Raw genomic sequence first — 17,076 nt, 5'->3', positions numbered from 1 at the left:
TGTGATTAAAACATTTGAAAAGTGTGCTAGAAGTGAAGATGAGGAGAGCATGGGATGCCGGTTTGAAAGTTAAAATATTGCTTTGCGAAATTACAAAAAGGGGCTTCCTGCTGAGAATGGTTTCCTGTAAAGAGCTGCTTCCAAATCCCCACTTGTCAGTAGTGTGCATCAGACACTGGGTCCGTGATTCTGTTTTCCTAATTATCAACTGCTTGGTTTTGTACTTGGGTGGGATGAGGGGGGATGCAGCTTCCAGGAAGATTCTTGTTTATAATCTTGTAGTCTCTTCAGAATGGAAAGATGATTAAAACAGAGGATGACTAGAACAAGTACTCAAATAAAGGAGAGGAGGGGGACTAGTAGGGACTAGGTCCATCTCACAGTCTTTTAAGTACCTTTATCTCCAGGCTTCCCTGGTGGCTCAGTGGTAAAGAATCCCCCGCCAATGCAGGATACTCAGGTTTGATCCCTGGGTAGGAAAGATCCCTTGGAGGAGGAAAATGCAACCCACTCCAGTATTCTTGCCTGGAAAATCCCGTGGACAGAGGAGCCTGGTGGGCTACAGTCCAGGGGGTCTCAAAGAGTCAGACGTGACTTAGTGACTAAAACAACAACAATGTCTTTACCTTTAATTTTTTTGAATAGTCTTTGGCAATGAAACTTTCACTGAAGCTATTTTGGAATTTTGAAGCCTTCTGGAGGTTCCTGCAGGCCAATTAAAATAGATATCTCATCATGTTTGTTTACTTTTAGAACCCTTATTTCCAAATATACTTGTGAAATGAACTTGTCTAATTGGAACATTCTCCATCATGGTCATTGTAATTCTAGGTTGTTGTCAATCATATTTTGTTATTTTGTAGATATTTACAGCTTCTGAGACTGTACTTCTTAGATATAAAATAAGCAAGCATGCCCTAGGTAGTGCACTTGACTCTTTAGAAATGAAAGATCTCATCTCTTTTGCTTAGTCACTCAGTTGTGCCTGACTCTTTGTAACTCCATGGACTATAGCCCACCAGGCTTCTCTGTCCCTAGGGATTCTCCAGGCAAGAATACTGGAGGGGGTTGCCATGCTCTCCTCCAGGGGATCTTCCCAACCCAGGGATTGAACCTAGATCTCCCACATTGCAGGCAGATATGTTTACCATTTGAGCCACCAAGGAATCTCTTTTAGGTACCCTTTATCTACACAAAGCAAGACAAACAAGTATGTGCACCTTAACACACCAGCAGTAATTAAGGAAATGTTACCATGTTCTGGACAGTAGAAGGCTGTACATGCTACCAGCAATTCCTAACATGGACAAAACCAGCAGACACCAGTAAATAGGGGCTATAGACTGGAAATGGGGAAAGAGATTCCAGTGGGGAAAGCGGTTAATTAACTGCAGACTGAATGAAGGCCAAGGGACTTGGCTTCCAGGTGGAACCCTGAGTCAGCAAGCTGACTCACCAAGCCCTGGACCGGAAGCTAATTTAGATTGTGTGCTCAATGCAAAGACAGCGGAGCTTAGAATTAAGAGAAACTTACCTACAGCCCTCAGAAACAGCAAGAAAAACAGGGAACTCAGAAGGGGTTCTCAGGTACCATGCCTGTTTCTCATTGTTCCTGAATGCCATCAGAAGTTCACTTAGGATCCTGATGCTGCCACCAAAAATGTTTGGAAAAAAACACACATATTGAACTGAATAAATTTAAAAGATTTATGAACTGAGGATGAGATGGTTGGATGGCATCACCAACTTTATAGACTTGAGTTTGAGTAAGCTCTGGGAATTGATGATGGACAGGGAAGCCTGGCATGCTGCAGTCCATGGGGTCGCAAAGAGTCAGACATGACTGAGCGACTGAACTGAACTGAATTTACTGAATAATTCGTGAATTGGGCAGCATCTCCTCTAGCCGGTAGCAGGAAACTCTAAAGGGCTGCTGAAAGGGAGAGGTATTTAAAGGCAAGTCATAAACAACAACAATAAAATTATTTCTGATTAGCTCATCTTCCACTGGGGAAAAAGGAGTCTTATTAAGTGGGTTACCTCATTGGTGCTGATCGGAAAATTCCCGACTGTCCACTTAGGATCAGTTGTGATTGCAGTTAGCTTAGGTATTAAGTCTTGATTTTAGCACGAGGTGACTCTTTGGGTCCTGTCATTTCTTTTTTTAACGATTCCTCTCTGGCTAAAATCTAAAACCTTTGGCTGATGTTAAGAGGACAAAAGTGGCTGCAAGGTTATTTTGCTAGTAAGGTGGAGAGAAAGGGCTGTGCCAGGGCAGAATTGAGAGGCAGGCTACATGCTAGGTGATGTCCTTTGGTTAGCACCCCCAGGAAATTAATAAAGGATTGTTGACATGATGTGGACAAGATTAACAATAATGTAAAGGTGAGTTGTGTTGGTGAAAAATTAATTGATCAGTCTAAGAAAGAAATGGACACTTTTTTCTAGCCAAATTGAGGATTATAATGCAGGAACAGCATCTCAGAAAGCTCTGAGAACTGTTCCACTTGTCAGAACGCCAGGCACAGTTATATACTTTTGTTTGTGGAGATACAGGCTTGTACATTAAATGACAGATTACATAATCCAGATCTAAGCCACACTGTGGCCCCTACAACATCACAGAGGAATGAATGTCATCTTGTAAGGAGTTGTCTTGTTGATACTAGGAGAATATTGCTTTTTATAATTAAGCAAGTATTTCTGCCGATGAGAGAAGTTTGGTCAACACATAATGCAGAATACAATGCACAGTAGAGGGGAGAGAGGAGGCTCTTGACTGAAAAAGAAATTTACAACATGAGAATCATGAGTTAAGTTTTATTGGGGGTAAAATGATGGCTGTACCCTGGGATACAGCATTTTAGATAGTGCTGAGAAACTGCTCCAAAGAGGTAGGGGGAAGGTCAGTATATATGTGATATTAGTGAAGGGGGAATACATGCAATCAAGTACATACTTTTCTAGAACGTTTCTGCAAGTCATGAAGAGTAACTATCACCATAAAGGATTTTAGTGCTTTCCTAGATAAGAGGAGATACAAGAATTGGGTTCATCAAATCTTCTCTTGAAAATAACTTCACTCTCTGAAGACTGTTCTGCCAGTTTTTCCCAGAGCACAGAGTGCCACATTCCTGGTCTCTGCCCTGAACTCCTTTTGGGGATGTTAAAGGTTAGCAGGTACAGCAGCTCATGACTTAATCCTTGTAAAGGTAGATGGCAAGTGCCAATTTGTATTCGACAAGTCCAAAGGGCAGAGAAAAATTTTTATGTTTAAATTGTTCTTGTCTTGCCATAAAATGTGATTTTTATTTTGCAGCATTTATTAAATATCTTTATAGGGATCTGTTTGAATGCTTTGACTCCTGGATTACTATAGAATGCAATAAAGAAACAATCTCTGGTTTGTTTCATCTTTGGTTTGTTTTACTACATTTATATGCATCTTGCTTCAGAATTTTACTGTGTAATTTTTGTGGGGAAAGAAAAATAATTTTCCCTTTACTCTTCGTACTTCCTGGCTGAGATCTGCCTCCCAAATAATAAAAGATTAACAGGAGAAGGACAAACAAACTTAATTAACATTTATACATCTTATATGGGCTTTCCTGGTGGTTCAGATGGTAAAGAATCTGCCTTTAATGCAGGAGACCTGGGTTTGATCCCTGGGTTGGGAAGATCCTCTGGAGAAGGGCATGGCGACCCACTCTAGTATTCTTGCCTGGAGAATTCCATGGACAGAGGAGCCTGGTGGGTGGGCTACAGTCCATGGGATCACAAGAGTCAAACATGACTGACCAACTAACACAACTGAGCAACTAACACTTTCACTTTCACTTATACCTCCTGTATACATGGGAGATACACAGGAAAATGGAGTAATTCTCCCATACAGGCTAAGCTGTTTAAATAAAACCACCTTCAATAACATCTCCAGCTAAAGAAAAAAAAAGCTGGGGAGGTGGGGAGGTGGGAAGTTATGGGAGATTAGTAACAAAGGCACAGTTCAGTTCAGTTCAGTTGCTCAGTCGTGTCTGACTCTTTGTGACCCCATGAACCACAGCACGCCAGGCCTCCCTATCCATCACCAACTGCAGGAGTCTACCCAAACCCATGTCCATTGAGTCGGTGATGCCATCCAACCATCTCATCCTCTGTTGTCCCCTTCTTCTCCTGACCTCAATCTTTCCCAGCATCAGGGTCTTTTCCAATGAGTCAGCTCTTCACATCAAGTGGCCAAAGTACTGGAGTTTCAGCTTCAACATCAGTCCTTCCAGTGAACACCCAGGACTGATCTCCTTTAGGCTGGACTGGCTGGATCTCCTTGCAGTCCAAGGGACTCTCAAGAGTCTTCTCCACACCACAATTCAAAAGCATCAATTCTTCGTGCTCAGCCTTCTTTATAGTCCAACTCTCACATCCATACATGACCAATGGAAAAACCATAGCCTTGACTAGATGGACCTTTGTTCACAAAGCCATGTCTCTGCTTTTTAATATGCTGTCTAGGTTGTTCATAAATTTTCTTTCAAGGAGTAAGCATCTTTTAATTTCATGGCTACAGTCACCATCTACAGTGATTTTGGACCCCCCCAAATAAAGTCAGCCATTGTTTCCACTGTTTCCCCATCTATTTGCCACAGTAAACAAGGGTAAGGTGTTTTTGCAGATTTAATCTGTAGCCTTCTCCATTGATAAGTGTTTATAGAGATTTGTACTCCCCCTTCTCTTCCTGGTACAGAGAAGAACACACCCTTACAAGCAGAGATTTCCCTTATAAATGTAAATGTCCCTTAAAAAGGAAAACTTCCATTCAGTTCCAGAGCTTTCCCTATGCCTACTGTTTCTTAAAAACAATCAACATAAAATAATTCTTATGACAAAGAGACATATTTTGGGGTGACAAATGCTGCCCCCCTTTGTTATCAATTTCCATTATTATAATTCACAGTGAGAATGTAGATTAAAATAATTGCTTAGGTAATAAGTAAATCTGATTTCAAAGATTTTAGTCTGAACAAAAAAAGTGTTGCTCTTATTTTTTTAAAAAAAAAGTAACAGTGTTTATGGAAGTGTGTGGTTGAGGCCCAGGAGAAGTCTAAAACAGTATGTTGTATGTATTTGAAGAAAGTGAAACAGCATCCTCCAGAAGGAAAAGAAAAGGATAGATATAGAACTGGTATTATGTGGCTATTTCATCTATTTGATTTCTACAAATTAAACAATATTCAGTGGATAAAAGGAGGATAGAAAAGAAATTGGAGTTTCAGGAAGAAAGAAAATACCTCTTTGCAAAATATGATAAAACTGATACTTATTAAGCAGAAAAGGTCACAAGAACTTACATGATTTCCTTTTCTACTTAATTAGAAAAGGGCACACTGATATTTGCTTTAGATGGTTGAAGTGTTGGGGGAGTGTGTAATTTCCTCGGTTCTGTCTCGTCACAACAAAAATTTGAAGTGACAGACCAGCTCTCGGATAGACCAGTGGTACAGCTCAGTTTTATTTAGAAAATAAAGGAAAATACATCCTCGAGGCATGAGAGCATAGAAGAGAGAGAGAAGAGAGCGAGAGCGCGAGAGTGGGAAAGTGGCCCCCAGCCCTTTGGCTCCTCATTTTATGTTTTTTCTCCTCCCCCGGGCCTGCCCTATGTAAATTGGGCTAGCCAGGAGTGCTGTTTGTTTTACCTGAGGTTCTCACTCAGGTCATCCGACCTTCCTTTGTTCTATTTTCAAGGGCTTTTCCCTTCCTTGTCTTTTAGCCACTGCCATTCTGGACTCCTTTTTCCTATTCTAATTACCTGGACTCTAATTACCTGGACTCTAATTACCTGGACTCTAATTACCTGGACTCTAATTCTGGACTCCTTTTTCCTATTCTAATTACCTAACAGAAGGAAAATAAAGTTGATATTATGGTAGAGAAAACACTTGATTTTTCATCAGCTAAAGTGTTTTGTTTGGGGCAGTAAATTGTTGACTGAAAGAAAACACACACAATATGTAAAATCAGTGAGTTTCAGTTTTATTGAGGGACCATTTGTTGTTCAATCTCTAAGTCATGTCCAATGTTTTGAGACCCAATAGACTGTAACACACCAGGCTCATCTGTCCTTCACTATCTCCTGAAGTTTGCTCAAATTCATGTCCATTGAGTCAGTGATTATATCTAACCATCTCATCCTCTGTTCCCCCCTTCTCCTTTTGCCTGCAATCTTTCTCAGCATCAGGATCTTTTCCAATGAGTTGGTTCTTCACATAAGGTGGCCAAAGTATTGGAACTTCAGCTTCAACATCAGTCGTTCCAATGAATATTCAGGGTTGATTTCCTTTAGGAAATTGGATTGACTGGTTTGCTCTCCTTGCAGTCCAAGGGACTCTCAACAATATTCTCCAGCACCACCATTCAAAAGCATCAATTCTTGAACATTCAGCCTTCTTTATGGTCTGACTCTCACATCTGTTCATGACTATTAGAAAAAACAGAGTTTTGACTATATGGACTTTTGTCAGCAAAGTGACATCTCTGCTTTTTAATACACTAAGTTTGTCATGGGCTTCCCAGGTGGTGCAGTGGTAAGGAACCTGCCTGCCAGTGCAGGAGACGTTAGTTTTATCCATGGGTCAGGAAGATCTCCTGGAGTAGTAAATGACAACCCACTCTAGTGTTCTTGCCTGGAAAATTCCATAGACAGAGGAACCTGGCTGGCTATACAGTGCATGGAGTTGCAAAGTGTCAGACACGACTGAGCACATACTCCTATAGCTTTCTCATAGTTTTGCTTCCAAAGAACAAGTGTCTTTTAATTTCATGCCTGCAGTACCATCTGCAGTGATTTGGAGCCCAAGAAAAGAAAATCTGTCACTACTTCCCCTTCTATATGCCATGCCCCTTTTTCCCCTTCTATATGCTATGAAATGATGGAAGTGGATATCATGGTATTAGTTTTCTGAATGTTGAGTTTCAGGAGAGCTTTTTTACTCTCCTCTTTTACCCTCATCGAGAGACTTACTAGTTCCTCTTTACTTTCTACCATTTGAGTGATACTATCTACATATCTGAGGTTATTGATATTTCTCCCAGCAATCTTGATTCGAGCTTGCCAGGATTCATCCAGCCAGCACTTCACATGATGTACTCTGCATATAAGTTAAATAAACAGGATGACAGTATACAGCCTTGTCATACTCCTTTCCCAGTTTTGAACTAGCCCATTGTTCCATGTACAGTTCTGTTGCTTCTTGACCCACATATAGGTAAGGTGGTCTGCTGCTCCCATCTCTTTAAGAATTTTCCAGTTTGTTGTGATCCACACAGTCAAAGGCTTTACTATAGTCAATGAAGCAGAATTAGATGTTTTTCTTGAATTCCCTTGCTTTCTCCATGATCCACTGGACCACCAAGGAAGTCCTGTGATGGTTCTGTTTTTAGTTTTCTTGAAAACCCTCAATACTGTTTTCCACAGTGGCTACACCAATTAAGTTGACTCATTGGAAAAGACTGATGCTGGGAGGGATTGGGGGCAGGAGGAGAAGGGGACGATAGAGGATGAGATGGCTGGATGGCATCACTGACTCGATAGACGTGAGTCTGAGTGAACTCCGGGAGTTGGTGATGGACAGGGAGGCCTGGCGTGCTGCGATTCATGGGGTTGCAAAGAGTCAGACACGACTGAGCGACTGAACTGAACTGAACTGAACTGAACACCAATTTACATTATTATCAATATCTCTTTTATGTTTTTAATGCTTTTAAGGTATATATTGCTGTCTTTTTTTCCCTGATATTGGTGATTTTACCTTCTCTGTTTTCTATCATGATAAAAAATATTTAGTGTTTATTAATTTATATCAAATATATGAAAAGACTGTTTTTTTTCTTTTATTCTCCACCAGATGATTGTTTCCTATATAATTAGATTCTCTCTTTTTTGAGATAGAGTTCTCCCCAGTTTGTAATATATTTCAAGCAATGATAATCTCATATGCATTAATTCAAAGTTCATGTGTCTGTCAAGAAGTTTTCTAAGGAGCTTTATATACATATGCAGTAAGCATCTATCATACAGTCAGAAAGGCTTCAGTTTGGTCTCTAGATGGAGCTCTTAATGACTATTAATATGGACAAATTAACATATTGCAACCTCAGTTTTCATATCTGAAAAATAGAGATACAATGTATTCCTATTGAGATTATTGTGAGAATTAAATGAGAGAATATATCTAAAACTCAGCCTTTTCTAGGTTCATTATAAATGTTGTCTCATCCTACTTTGTTTTGTTTTTTAAATGCAGAAATCGAAGTGCTGAAATTAATAGCCATTACAGGGTAATATAGAAATCAGTAATTAAATGAGACTAGACTTCAGATTTCCTAACTCATTGTTGAGCTAAAATTTTTCTGCTGGAAAATTGTTTATGAAAGAAAAAAAAAAAAGCAATTGGTCATTTTCAGTATTTGCTCTGAAGTTATCATATAGAGGCTAGTTTTCACCTTTAAGTATTTCTTATAAAACTACTATGCATTTTCCTATTTACATATCATTGTTTTTCCAACACTTTTTGTTTTTCTTTAACATTGCAGTGGAGTGGTCTTTAATTCATTTGCCCCTTGATTTCATCTACAAAATTATCTGGGTTCTGTCAGTCCCTACCATTAAGCAAAACACAGCTGCCGGGCAAAAAAATGAAACAACAAACTCTGATTTATAAATGTTACCTAGATCAGATTGCTATTCTCTTTGGCAAAATTGCATTTTCAGTTGACCACATCAGTATGCCCCTCGCTTGGCTGTAAGGCATTGTTTTAGGAAGGAACCATTTTGACTCTGAAACACATTAGAAGGGTAGGAAAAGAGTAATATCAGTGCTTTGCTGCCTGGATTCTGCATTTTGTATTGAGAATTCTATAAAAACGTGATTGAATTCTATATTTAATGCAGTATTAAAATACTTTAAAATGGTAACAAAAGCAAAACATTAATTCAAATGTATACAAATTGTAGTAGGTTGAATTCTATCAGAAATTACACTGACATACTAACTCATTTTGGGTTCAGCCCTTAGAAACTCTTCTTTTTGTAACTGTGTATTGATTATAGTTTATAGATTGGAAGTTCTTTTTAATAAGAGAGGAAGGGAAGGAGAACAAAATAAAGCAAGATAGCATGATTATATACAATGGAGTACAAATTAGCCCCTTATCAGAAAATAGAAAACCTCTGACCAAAAGTGGTGGAAATGAAAGCTGACCATGAACAGAAAACAGTGACTTGGGGCCAGCAGCATAGCTTCACAGACAATAATTTTGGTTGTCAGTGATCTAGGACGTGAACTATTGGGAAAGGTAGTACATTTTGAATTGTAGGAAAAGGGACAGATGCATTCAAAGTAAGAGGCATTGTCGGTGCTGGGCTAGTGGCACAAGCCAAATACCTGGGGAGTTTGGAGCATCACAGAATTAGTGCCAGAGACAGACTCTGAAGCAAAACCTACACAGATCTGCCTTTACTCTGTCTGGAATAATTTGTCATTAATCATTAAAAAAGCTGAATGAGACCTATCTATAAAATTATTTAACTTCTATTGTAACTTTGTAAAGTTATTGTCTGTTTTAATCAATGATAGAGAAGTTAATAGTATTCTCCCCTTTAAGGGACATGAACCTGGGCAAACTTCAGGAGATGGTAAGGGACGGGGAGGCCTGGCATGCTGTAGTCCATAGGGTCGCAAAGTGTCGGACTCAACGGTGTGACTGAACAACAACTCTTTAAGGAAGTATCTCATCATCAAAGAAGTAACTTACATCACCTATTAGATGTAATAGGGCACTTCAAGGAACTACTTAAAAATCAGAATCTAATAGCCATGAAGAAGCTAGGGATATCTTTTATCATATGAGTTTGTGTTTATGGCCATTTGTCAAAATCTTTTGTTTTATGTTATCTTCATTATAGATTGATTGCCAATGGAAAGATTATGAATATCAGAATTTAATCTAAAACACTCTTTCTGAAGAATTGTCAATATATTAATGATAGTACTTAGCAACAAAAAAAGGTTTAATTTCATAAAACTTTAGAGTTATTCTTAAAATAGTTTAATCCATCTCCTTCAAATAAGCAGATATGCCCTGAAAGATTAATTCACTTGACCATGGTCATTGAAATGTTACCAAACTCAGATTCAGCTGCCACTTGAAAGCCAGTACTTGAGAGACAAATGTTGGTTGGAAAAGGAAAACTTACTTTATCCAGGAGGTGGGCAACCTGGGGAGAAGGCAGACTCATGTCCTGGAACCAACTCTTAAGATTCTACTTGGCCATAAACACTTTTAAAGGGAAGCTAGTTGCAGTTAGTCATTGAAGTAGGAGTTTATATTCTTTGCCATCTTCCATTGTGTGCACACTTGTTGACTTTTTGTTATCTTTCTTTATGTGCTATCTTGTTCACATAGTCTGCTCATGGAGTTACTGAGGGGGAAGCTGGGGAAAAGATCTGCTCATCCATTAAGAACGTATTCTTCATTCCTACTTCTTCAGTCTAAGAAAGAGACAACAGCTTAGACAAAGCATTGTGTGATCAAAAGATTTGAGAGGTATGCTTGGACTGGACCAGTGAAGCGTGGGGGTACCTGGTGTAGAGTTAAGTTAAAATATAGCTTGATGGAGTCTATTTACTGTTAGCTTTTAGAAGCTGCTTACAGATCCCCACTGTCAGACATCATTCCATTTCTATGGGATCAGGGCCAAAGGCTGATCTGTAGCTGCTTTAGGCTGAGAAAGGTCATCAAGAACTTTGAATGGAAGATGTCGACATGGATCCATAGCATCTCCTTGCTGACAAAATACGTTGCCCAGAGAATAAGCCACAATTATTTTGATGCCTACAAAGATATAGATTATTATGAGCACTAATGTTAATCCCATTCCTTTGAGGCCAGTTGTTGGAATCGTGCTAGCCATAGATTTAGTGCAGCTCGAGATGGAGCAGCTTATGTCATGGCTACAGTCTGGTCATCATGCAGTTAGCTTTTTTCCCTCTGGTGGCAGTTATACATGTCTGTAAAACAACTCAGCAATGTGCATCAGACACTGTTGCCTATGTCCTTTAGGAAGGAACCTAAAATTCTGTGACTCTATTGTGCTAATAACTGACTGCTTGAATGTACTCTTTTGTGCCTCAGGGGAGCTGAAAGACTTCAACTTTTCTACAAATAAGAGGCAGGGGACACAGATAGTCCTTTCCACTTGGAATGACCCCTCAGGATTCTGCTCAGTTTGAGAAACAACCTACCTTGAAATTAGAGGGAGAACCCACTTCGTGTTTCACAATTTCATGTCTCTGGTGCATTTGTTTCCTACCTAAACCGTTTCAGTGTCTCAAGTCCTGTTTCACACGTTCACACATCAGGAACCAAGGAACTAGGAGGACAAAGACATGTCTATATCATTTAAATCACCTACTGAAAGCAATACATTACAGTTATTCCTGTGCATGTGTACGACCATGGGCAAATTAAATTCAGGGACACATGGAGCTATGAAAGCAGACAGTGCTAATGGGATTACATTGCATTAGATTACAGGATATTGATATAATCACCCCCAAACCTTATGGTTAGTTTTAAGGACTAACAAATCAGAGAGAATGTATAGACAGTGTACCTTACTTTCGTAAAATAGTCTATATGAAATTCAATGATTACATCAGAGAGTATGAGAAAGATGCTGGCAGGAGGAAAACACATACAGGCAAACTAAAGACTGTCTAAACAGCCAGATCCCTCAATCACTGGATCTATTTCCAGGTGGAAGATTGGGAAACGTGCTCTGGCACGTTCACTGGGGCTGCATATCCTTCAAATAATTTTTCGAGGACAGATTGCACCATAGTTTTAAGAGCAACCACAGGGGAGATATTTGTCAATAGCTATCACTAGTTTGCAATTCTACCCTGCTCGCAAGCTAAGGAGTTAGTCTGCCACATTTAATGGATGCTGGCAGGAGACACCGTAATCCAAGGTCAGAGACAAAGGTCTTTATTACTCAGAACACAGCAGGCAGCATGAGCTTTATATTTGCATCTGTTCCCCTTGTCCCTCAAGTCTCACAGGTTTGGTGTGGAACATTCCCACAGAGACTGTGCATAGAGAGTTTGTGTCACAACTGAGGAACCCTGAGTGTAAGGAACCTAAATCCTTTACAGGAGCTTGCTGACAGACCTACCCATTATCGCTATGGTCCTGGAGAGTTGACAAATCTGTCTTCTGACCAAGGAATGAGACACTATCTCTCTCATCTAAGGCTTTTTGCTTATACAAACATCCTTGAAAAGAGTCTAGAGCAAAATCTCTCAGTGCCTCTACTCAAAACACATGCAGAAATGTGAGTGGTCCATGGAAAATTGCTTCCCAACAGGAATCCTGCCATCAGTCACTCAGGAATGTGCCCAGATTGCTCCAAATGAGCTTTCCCTCTAATCAGGCACCTTTTCAACTTTGCTGGACCAGAGGACGGGAGGTGACAGCTGGCACCTACCTTCAGGAGCACCCATATAAAAACAATAAGTCTTGACTCCTACATGCTGCCTCACATGCTATAACACTCTGAATGCCCAGGCCCTTCACTTTTATAAATTCCTCATTCAGCACTGACTGATGGGAACAAGAAAGGAAGAAAAGAGGAAAGAAGTTATGATGTAATTATTTTACTGTCCAGTGGCTTTATGAATTTCCTCCCAGGATATTTTTCTGGCTTCTAAGGTAAAGCTGGGGTGTACCACGTATAGTCACACATCAGCCACTTTCCAGAGGAGGGAGGGAAATAAACCCACTTCTCTGTCTGAGGGGCCTGGGGTGACAGGGTCAGAGACCACAAGGCCAGATAACCACTGAGTTAGACTCTGTCATTTTTTACTGAATTGAATTTAGGGTTTACCCAGTTAGTGCCTTTAACAGGTTCATCATCTGTGCAAGGAGGAAGTAGAGGCAGCAACATAATGAGCACAGAGCCTCCCCATGTAGCTAGGGAACCGGCCCCACCACCATCAACAACAGCCAGATTTGGAGCTGAGGAAATTCAGAGTTGGAAATGAATATACCATCCTTAAGACTGTAGTTTACTTGCAGTCCATGGGGTCGCAGAGTCAGACACGACTGAGCAACTGAACTGAACTGATCCCACCTGTTTGGGCTTCCCTGGTGACTCAACAGTAAGGAATCTACCTAACAATGCAGGAAAAGGAGGTTGGATCCCTGGGTTGGTAAGATCCCGTGGAGAAGGAAATGTTAACCCACTTCAGTATTCTTGTCTGGAAAATCTCATGGACAGAGGAGCCTGGCGGGCTATAGTCCCTGGGGTGGCAAAAGTATCAGACAAGACTGAAACATTAACACAACAACAATCCTACTTATTACCTGATTTCTGGTTGAAGGATTAAAACTCTTGTTTTCCCATACCTAGTCACTTTTCTACTTAATCATGGAGAAAAGTGAAAGAAAATGAACGTGATAGTAGCTCAGACTCTTTGCAACCCCATGGACTCCTGGGTCCATGGGATTTCCCAGGCAAGAATACTGGTGTGGCAGTTGCAAGGTTGCCATTTCCTTTTCCAGGAGATCTTCACCATCCAAGAATTGAACCCAGGTCTCCTGCATTGACAGGCAAATTCTTTACGGATGAACTAGCGGGGAAACCCTAATTGTAGAGAATATGCATGAAAATAAGGCCACCAAGTCCCTGATGGTGGCATGGCATGCCAGTCCCTCCCAGGTATCGAGCTGGTGCCCCCTGCAGGGGAAGCGAGAAGTCTCAACCACTGGACTACCAAGGACGTCCCCTCTGAAAACTCTGTACTTACCATTATAAACCATTAACAAGCAAGAAAATATTTTATTGTATTTTTGCCTTTCAGTGGACAAAGGTTTAGCTGAAATCTTTGACACTGTCCTCGTCCAGGGCATGCTTAAATTTTTTGTAGCATAAAGGGCAGACAGGGATATTGAAACTGAAAAAGAGTTAACTGTCGCACCAGATGTTGCCAGTCTTTCATTTAAATTAGCTCTGACATTTCAGGCACAAGCTTGGTGATTTCTGATTTGCCTAATTTCTGTAAGATTTTATTTTAAACAGCAAGCAGGACCTTTAGATTTTTTTTTTTTTTTTAATGCTGTGATCTGGGAGAAATGCATATTTGGTCTCCATGGTGGTTCCTGACTCAGAGCTCCTAAACCCCTTGGGATTGCCTGAACAATAAAAGTAATGAGAGTGTCTTTTTGTTGTTGTTGTTGTTTTCCATATTTTATTTGATTATTTTTTTTTTTTACTTTACAATATTGTATTGGTTTTGCCATACATCAACATGATAATAGTTGGTCTTCTGTTCTCAGTGACTGAAACCACTTCAGAATCATAAAGGTGAAATGGGTGCCTTGTTATTCAAAATGAGCTTCTTTCCACAGGCTACTCAGTTCAGTTCAGTTCAGTTGCTCAGTTGCTCAGTCGTGTCAGACTCTTTGGGACCCCATGAATCGCAGCACGCCAGGCCTCCCTGTCCATCACCAACTGCTGGAGTTCTTCGGTTAATGGTAACGGTGTGAAAGCACCTTTAGAATGGGGGCTGGTTGCCAGAGGAACCAACTATGAATAGAGGGTTGGAACTTTCAGTCCCACCCCTTGACTTCCTGACTGGGCTGAATCAATCACCAGGGGCCCGTGACTTAATCACTGCTGCCTCTCTACTGAAGCCTGTATCAAAACCAAAAAGGACGGCATTAGGAGAGCTTCCAACTTGGTAAACACTTGGAGATGTGGGGAGAGTGAGCAGCGCACCTGAAAAGAGCCTGGAAGCTTCGTGTCCCATTCCATACACTTTTCTCTCTGCATGTGGTCCATCTGGCTGTTCCTGAGTTACATCCTCATATAATAAACCAGTGATCTAGTAAGTAAGCTATTTCTCTAAGTTCTGTGACCCATTCTAGCAAATTAATTGGGCCCAAGGAAGGAGGGAGTCGTTGGAATCTCGGATCTATAGCCAGTCAGTCAGAAGCACAGGCGATAACCTGGGTTTGGAACTGGCTTCTGCGTTAGGGGTGGGAGGGTAGCAGTCTTGTAGTACTGACCCCATAACCCAGGAATCTGATGCTATTTTAGGAAGGAGCTATCACCTAGACTTATGTGCTCAGTTGTGTCCAACTCTTTGTGACCCCGTGGACTGTAGCCCACCAGGCTCTTCTGTCCATGGGATTTCCCAGGCAAGAATACTGGAGTGGGTTGCCATTTCCTCCTCCAGGGTATCTTCCTAACTCAGAGATCAAATCTGCATTTGCCACTGAGCCACCTGGGAAGCCCACAGTTATAGAAAACTATAATAAAGTGATAGACAGTGAGAGACCTAGTAAAGCCATTTGATTGGTGTCCTCTCTGTGTCCCATTGTCTTTGGATGCCCAGTAAACATTTGTTTATGAAACGTGAACTCATTCCATCTCCCTGTGAATTAGCTTCATTCCCTTTGAGATCTCAGACCTCTACCTCCTTCTCCTTAGTCTAGAAAAAGGACTAAGATTAGGGGACATTCATGCTAAGAATGTTAAAATTACTACATCCCCACCCTCTAGAGTTTAACTGAGTGGGCCTACTGTTAAGCCCAATAATCTTTATTTGGACAAGCATGTTAAGAGATTCTGAGGGAGGTTTCCTGTAAGGTACTTTGAGAAAATGGATTTAATTAGAATTTATTCTTTTTGAGAATAAACACATTTCACTTTTTGGTGTAAAATAAGGATTTGGGGATTGAGTTCTAGTCCAGATTATAAATCCACTAGAATATAAACTCTTGTGAGGACAGGGATTTTTTTTTTTTTTTTCCTGTTCAGTGACACATGCCCAGCACCTGGAAGAATGACTTTTAAATAGTAGATGCATGCAACCCATTTGTTAACTTAATGAATGAACTCACAGTATAAAGACTGCATTCCCTGAATATCTTCTAACATGTGTTATAACCAGAAAGAGTTCGCAAATGAATCTTGAAACAGCAGAAGGGTGCTGTCAAACTGAGAACAGAGGGGTTAGCTCTGGGACATTGGTACCTCAAACGGGAAATCGGGCTGATAAAGAAAGTCCAGGATGAATAGAGTTACTTGACAATTCTGCTGATATCTAGACCAATCCTAGTCTCTTTTATTTTTAACTGTAGGATAATGCTTTATAGTGCTGTGTTAGTTTCTGCAGTACCGACAGTGTGAATCAGCTGTAAGTATACATATATCCCTCCTTGAGCCTCCCTTCCCTCCCCTCCCCTCTAGGTCATCACAGAGCACTGAGCTGAGCTTCCTGTGCTATTCCACAGGTTCCTACTATCTATTTTACACATGGTAGTGTATGTATATCAAACCTAATCTTCCAGCTCATTCTCCAAAATATAGAACACTCCCTGAACTTGTGTGTCATCCTTGTGCAGGGGCCATGCTATTCATGTCTGTATCGTTCCAGTGTTAGTGTATGGGCTGACCAAGGGTGCATGGGCAATCCTAGTTGCAATCATTGTATTCCTTTCTTATACCTGCTATAACAAAGTATCTAACTGTGTGGCTTAAACAGCAAATATTTATTTTCTCACAATTCTGGAAACTTTAAGCCCAAGATCAAGGTGTTAGCAAGGTTCCTTCTGGGGGCTGCGAGGACAAAGCCATCTTATGCCTGTCTTCTTGCTTCTGTTGGTTTGCTGACAGTCTTTGGCATTCCTTAGCTGGTAGATCCATGACCCTAACCTCTCCCTTAATGTTTACATGATGTTCTTCCTTTTTCTGTGTCTATCTCTGTTCAATTATGTGTTTCTTTTTTTTTTTTTTAAGGACACAATCATAGTGGATTAGGGCCCACTTTGATGACCCACCTTAAATTGAATGTCAGCAAAGACCCTATTTCCAAATATGGTCACATTCTCAAGGGCCTTCATTGATTGTCCTTGGTGGCTTTGGGTTGCCCCTTTCTGATGAGAGACATTCTTGGAGCTATAGCATGGGAATCCCAGAAGGCAAGATGAAGTTCTGATGAGGAAATATGTAAGTGA

General features: G+C 40.6%; 1 pseudogene; it reads right to left on the bottom strand.

Annotated features, from left to right (window-relative positions):
• Positions 1-16,419: 16,419 nt before the first annotated feature.
• On the bottom strand, positions 16,420-16,516 carry LOC138072057 (U6 spliceosomal RNA; annotated as a pseudogene).
• Between the last annotated feature and the right edge of the window lie 560 nt (positions 16,517-17,076).

This window comes from Capricornis sumatraensis, chromosome X, assembly GCF_032405125.1.
Source record: "Capricornis sumatraensis isolate serow.1 chromosome X, serow.2, whole genome shotgun sequence".
NCBI classification, from domain to species: Eukaryota; Metazoa; Chordata; class Mammalia; order Artiodactyla; family Bovidae; genus Capricornis; species Capricornis sumatraensis.
The sequence above is the reverse complement of the archived record's forward strand: the minus strand, read 5'-3'. Positions and strand labels throughout refer to the sequence as shown.